The sequence below is a fragment of the Diceros bicornis genome, chromosome 14 (assembly GCF_020826845.1).
Source record: "Diceros bicornis minor isolate mBicDic1 chromosome 14, mDicBic1.mat.cur, whole genome shotgun sequence".
NCBI lineage: Eukaryota > Metazoa > Chordata > Mammalia > Perissodactyla > Rhinocerotidae > Diceros > Diceros bicornis.
In genome coordinates this window covers 42,077,731-42,083,945 of record NC_080753.1, presented here as the reverse complement: position 1 = coordinate 42,083,945, position 6,215 = coordinate 42,077,731, and positions in this window count along the sequence as shown.

Genomic DNA, 6,215 nt, shown 5'->3' with positions numbered 1-6,215 from the left:
TTCCATAAATGGTACTTGGACAATTGGACAGCCACAAGGAAAAACAAATGAAATTAAAGCCTACACCAAGAGGATTAAAGATTGAAATGTGAAAGGCAAAACATAAAGCTTTTAAAAAATCATACAACTAAATATATCATCATGATCTTGGATTAGAGAAGAAATTTTTAGAAACAAGACATTAAAAAGAAATAAAAAACATAAAGTAAAAGAAAAGTAAATGTGACTATATTAAAATCAAGAAGTACAGTTTATATAAGCCACTATATGAAGAACAAAAGTACAAGCCACAACACTGAAAAAGACGTAAATATAAAACTGGCAAAGTGCTAGGAACCAGAATATATAAATCAATATTGATTGAAATCAATAACAAAAAGGGAAAAATGATTTAGAAATTGGACAGAAGACTTTACCAGGAACTTTATAGATGAGAAAAACCAAATGATCAATAAATATGTTAAAACATCCTCAACATCTTAGTAATCAAGTAAATGCAAATTTAAAACCCAATGGGATACTCATATACCCAGCAGAGTGGCAAAAATTAAGAACTCTTGACGAGAGCAAGTATTGTTGAAGATATGGAACAACAGGCTGTCCCAGGCACTCCTGGCTGGTGGGAGCATAAATTTATACAATTATTTCAGAAAACAGTTGGCATTTACCTAAAATGATCATTGGTACACCATAACCCAGGATCCGTGGTCATATGTCAAAAGACATGTCAGACAATGTTGGTAGCAGGATTATTTGAAATGGCCAAAAGCTGAAAGAATGTCTACCACCAGTAGATTGGATAAATTGTGGTATATTCATTAAGCAGAATATTATTCAGCAATGCGTATGTGAAGCAGAAGAGAAAGTCACAAAAGAATATTCAGTGTGCCTCAACTTATATGAAGTTTAATAACAGACAATATTAAACAATATATCACTGAGGAATGCACACACAGAACGTAGGGTTGTAAAGAAAGGCAAGAGAATCCTTATCACAAAAACAAGAAAATACTCATGTCTATGAAGAGAAAGGGGATGGAAAACTGAAAGCCATACAGGAAGATTCTAAGATAGCGAGGAAGTGGCAACCTCTGATTTCCTAACCAGAAAGGTGGCTGATGGGTATTCACTCTATCACCATTGTTAACATATATTCTGTGTACCTGTTTTATACACATTATTACTGTGTATTTCACACTTGGAAAATGTAATAACAGAAAACCATATAGGAATATTTCCAAAGTCATGTTATAAAATGTGAGATAATTTAGCAATGTGACTTGAACACTGTCCAAAAGTGCTAAGTAACGCTGAGACAAAGCATCTATGTAGCCACAAGCCCTGTCTGGATCTCTGAGCTTTAGAGGGTATTAAGAGTGAAGGACTGGGCCGGCCCTGTGGCTTAGCGGTTAAGTGCAAGCGCTCCGATACTGGCGGCCCGGGGTTCGGCTCCCGGGCGCGCACCGACGCACTGCTTCTCCGGCCATACTGAGGCTGCGTCCCACATACAGCAAGTGGAAGGATGTGCAACTATGACATACAACTATCCACTGGGGCTTTGGGGAGAAAAAGGAGGAGGACTGGCAACAGATGTTAGCTCATAGCTGGTCTTCCCCAGCAAAAAGAGGAGGATTGGCATGGATGTTAGCTCAGGGCTGATCTTCCTCACAAAAAAAAAAAAAAAAAAGTGAAGGATAGCATAACATGCCACCCTAAAAAAGGACTCTAGGTGTTCAGGACATGCCACCTCAAAATATGCTGCTTTGGTATATGGATTATTTTGAACTATAAGCACTTGAAAAACAGCAAAGGCAGGGAGATGCTTTCTGTGAACTCTCCATATTTGCCTAAAGACAGAGCCTCCAAAAGGAACCCAATTGTCATAAACCCTTTCCCTGAGAGTTCCATCAACCAGAGAGGATTGACTCTTATCACAGGAGAGGAGACTAACGGTCGACGCCATATCCAGATAAACCTTGTCACAAACTATCCTACCTCCCATCTACTCTAAGGGCCCATTCATCTTTTCTAAAAATCATCTCTCCCCTAAGAGGCCTACATCCTTCCCTCCCCTTTCCCTATTAAGATGATGTTTAAGCCTCAATTCTAAGCCACTTCAAAGAGTTACTAATTTTTCCCTAGATATCTCCCATGCATACATGAGGTATACATGTTAATAAACTGTTTATTTTTTTCTTGTTAATCTATCTTTTATTACAGGGATCTCAGCTAAGAACTCAGAAGGGTAGAGAGAAAATGATTTTGACTTCTCTATGAGAGGCGTTCAATAAACATGTATAGCTGCTAGTATTCATAACTGAATGTGTGTGCCTACAGAGAGACCAACTCATATACATTAGAAAGAAAGGGGCACACCTGGCTCTTCTGTCCTTGTGAAGCAGTGTTGTGCTTAGTCATCCACTTCCTTCTTTACCCTGTAATACATGGGAACTGCTGTGAGGCTTGTGCCTGTCATGTTTGTATTTATACCCAGTGCCTAGCTCCCAGTAGGTGCTCAAGAAATATTTGTTCAATAAATGAAGACATAAATAAACGTTGACCCTTAAACTGTGTATCAACATGAAGACAGAGGTTACTAGAAGACTCGTGAGGCTTATTTTAAAAGGAGATGAAAAGAACCTTTCAATGGGTATCCAGCATTGTTGGGGAGAAAAGAGTGCAATGAGTCTAAGGATTCGTTGGCTCTCCAAGGGAAATAATCCCACAGTGAAACTAGGTTTCTCCCTCCACTTTTCCATGCCCCACCCCCACCCCCTGCATCACCTTAATCTGAGGCAGATTCCACTCTTGCCTGCCCTTCTGCAATACCCTCCACACTGCTCTGCATTTACGTCCACTCCAACCTCCACTAAAGTACTGAGGTCGCTTCTCCAGAGTGAATCTTTTGACACGTGAAAACTAAACCAGATTATGTTCCTCCTCTGTGTGAATAAAATCCAAAATCCTGATCAGCATCTGCAAGATCCTGTAAGCAGTAGACCCTGGCTACCTTTCTTAGTTAGTTCCTGGTAGGATCTCAATTTGCTCAGTCAGCAACTCTTGCTCCCTTTTCTTCAACTACACTGACTGCCCTTTTGTTTCTGGAACACATAAAGCTGTCCTCACCTTGAGAGTTCCTCTTTCAGTTCCTCTAGCCTGGAGCACCCTTAGCTTGGCTCCCTCTCAAACTTCAGATCTTAAATACAATGCCAGCTCCTCCAAGAGGCCTTTCCTGGCTGTCCTTTCTAAAGTAACAGCCCACTCCCCCGTTACTGGCTATGACATCACCCAGTTTATTTCTTTCTCAGCCATGTTCACCATCTGAAATTACCATCTCTATGCAACCTTGTATTTTCTGTCTCCTGTCATGAGAACATAAGCTCCCTGTGAGCAGGCCTCTTCTAGTTTGTCACTGTAACACCAGTACCTAGCACAGTACCCAACACACAGTGGGTGCTCAGGACATCTGTGTGTGATGAATAAAAGTAGAGGAAATATCCCTAGAGGAGACCCTATTCCTTTTCCTCTTAATATCTCCTACCTACATGGTTGTGATCAGATTATGACCAAGTATCTGACCAAGAATATCAGTGTAGCATATATAGCAGTTAAGAGGAAAACCATTAGCTTTGGAGAAACGTAAGTTTTAAATCCTTACTATTAGTCTGATTCAACCACAACCTGTAAACAAATGGATGGTTACCAATTAAGCAGACATTTAGTAAAAAAGGAACACAGCATTCTCTCAGAAAACCCAACTTTCAGTCCTAAGCGACTAGGTGACCTCAGACAAGTCACTTAATCTCTCTCTACGGCTCTTGCACAGGTCTCTGAAGTCCTCAGCTCTTTAAGTTCACAATTCCAGATATAACATTCATTTTAGTTTAAACACACTAGGATTCTTATTTATAAATTATCTGGAGTGCAGTTTAAATTGAATCCATTCCCTCAAGAGCCTGAGTACTCGTAGAGGAAGTAAAACAAAAGAGATTCTGAGGTTGAAAAGTCTAGCATTGACTCTGGGCCTGATAGTGCCACCCTGAGGGGCAGTCAGCTAGTGAGGCTCTTCCTGGAATAAAATGCTGGTGTGTGTCTCTCCCACTCTCTGTCATCTTCTCTGTGGTCAGAAGATAAGTTGTAACTTTTTTATGGAGCTATGTGTCCTGCTGCTTCCAACCCCTCTCTGCAGGCAGGCAGATCTTTATACTCACCTGTCCAGATGACCTCTCATAATGATACAGATCAGTTTTCAACACATTTTGTCACCTGTTTAATTTTTCCCAAATTATTATTTTAAAAAATATTCAAACTACAAAGATAAAAGATGCATTGGTCAATCATCCTTATAATCACCACCTAGATTCAATAACTGAGCAGAATTTACCACTTGTTGTGTATATGTCTACATGTACATACATTTATTTGAAAGGAAATTTTTTGGTCCAATTTTTTGAACCATTTGAAAGTAAATCGCAGACATCATGAGACTTTACCCCTAAATATCTCAATGTCTAACTCATAAGACCAAGGGAATTCTCCACATAATCTCAACATTATCAAACCTAAAAAAAAAATAATTAATTCATAAAACGATCTACTGTCCAGTCCACATTCGAGTTTCCTCAATTGTCTCCAAAATGCCCTTTATAGCTTCATTTTTAGAGCCAGGATTCAATTAACACATTGTGTTTAGTTGTTATACTGCTTTAGTCTCTTTTAATCTTTAACAATCCCAACTTTTTTTTGTGACAATGACTTTTTGAAGGAACAAACTGTCCCACATTCTGGATTCTGATTTTCCTTCTTATGAAGAAAATAAGTGTTTAACTAGCTCCTTTATCCCTTATGCTCTCTGTAATCAGCAGGCTGAGGTGCCATGAGATTCCAGTTATACCATAGTCAAAGGTGATGTTCTATACAATCCACAAGGGGAGGCACATTAATTTGACATTGATTAATTATAACGGTGTGTCTTGACATGAGTACAGCCATGTTTGGCCGCTCCATTGACCTACAGCCACCAGCACAAAAAGAAATACAAAGCTGCTTTCTGTGTGGTGGAAACTGGCCTTTTCCCGGGAACTGGCCTTTCCCTCACGGAGGGAGTTGCAAGTTGTAACATTTCAAGGCTCTTGGAGCGTCGTAGCACGGGATGGACTGGCCATCTGTGCCGGGCTGGGACGATAACCAAAGAGAACAATGCACGTACACAACTACTGGGCCGGGATGTTAGCCAGGGGACTCAGTGCACGTACGCCACTGATAACCATTTTGTACATGGGAACACTAAATGCTTGCTCTGCAAACTCTGTAATTGCTTACTCTGAAAATTACTGATGGTATAAAAACTGCTGGAAACTGAGACCCGGTGAGAGTTCCACCTGTGGAAGGGACACCTTGCCCAGGACGTGTGATCCTTGCCCAGCCGCGTCGATTGACAGGGCTCTCCCGGCAGTGGGGCGTGGATGTTGTGAGTAACTGATTTGATGTGAAGTAATTGATTTGATATGAAGTAATTGATTTGATGTGTTCTTTTTTTTGGTCAACCTGGTGTTTCTCTTTCCGGTTGATTTGTGTCATTTTCTCTTCAGCCGATGTGGGTGTTTTCCCTTTCCAGTCGGGCTGATGTTTTTTCCCTCTTAATATTTGACCTATTTGGATCAGTTTGCAGACTATCGCCTTTACTATCCTCTATATAATAAAATATACCTTCAGTCCATTTGTTTGGAGTGGAAAGTGTCTTTTACGTCTCCGATCGAATCCCCGAACCTCTCATAACACGGTGCTAAATTGAATCACTTAGCTAACGTGGGGGGGGGCCATCGCTCTACTGTACATACATTTTTCCGTTTGCAAATAGCCATGTGTGTGGATGCTGGGCACGTGAATATACTGTTGCCCAACTTTTTTCCTAAAGATTTTAGCATTCATTGATAACCTTTGACTGAATCAATTATTTCATTGGTGTGTGCAGAATGATTTCCTAATGTTTTGATCATCTCATCAAAAATAGGTTTAACACACGAGAAAATTCGCGTGCAACAAATGCGTTCAGAATGGCATACGGTAATGTTCATGCTAATTACTGTTTATTCTATCATTATCTAATAGATTTGATTAAGCAGTATGAAATACGGATGGGATACCCCACATTACCAGCACCCACAAAACAAATTTAAAAAATAAACTTAAACATAACTAGGAAAAGTTCATCC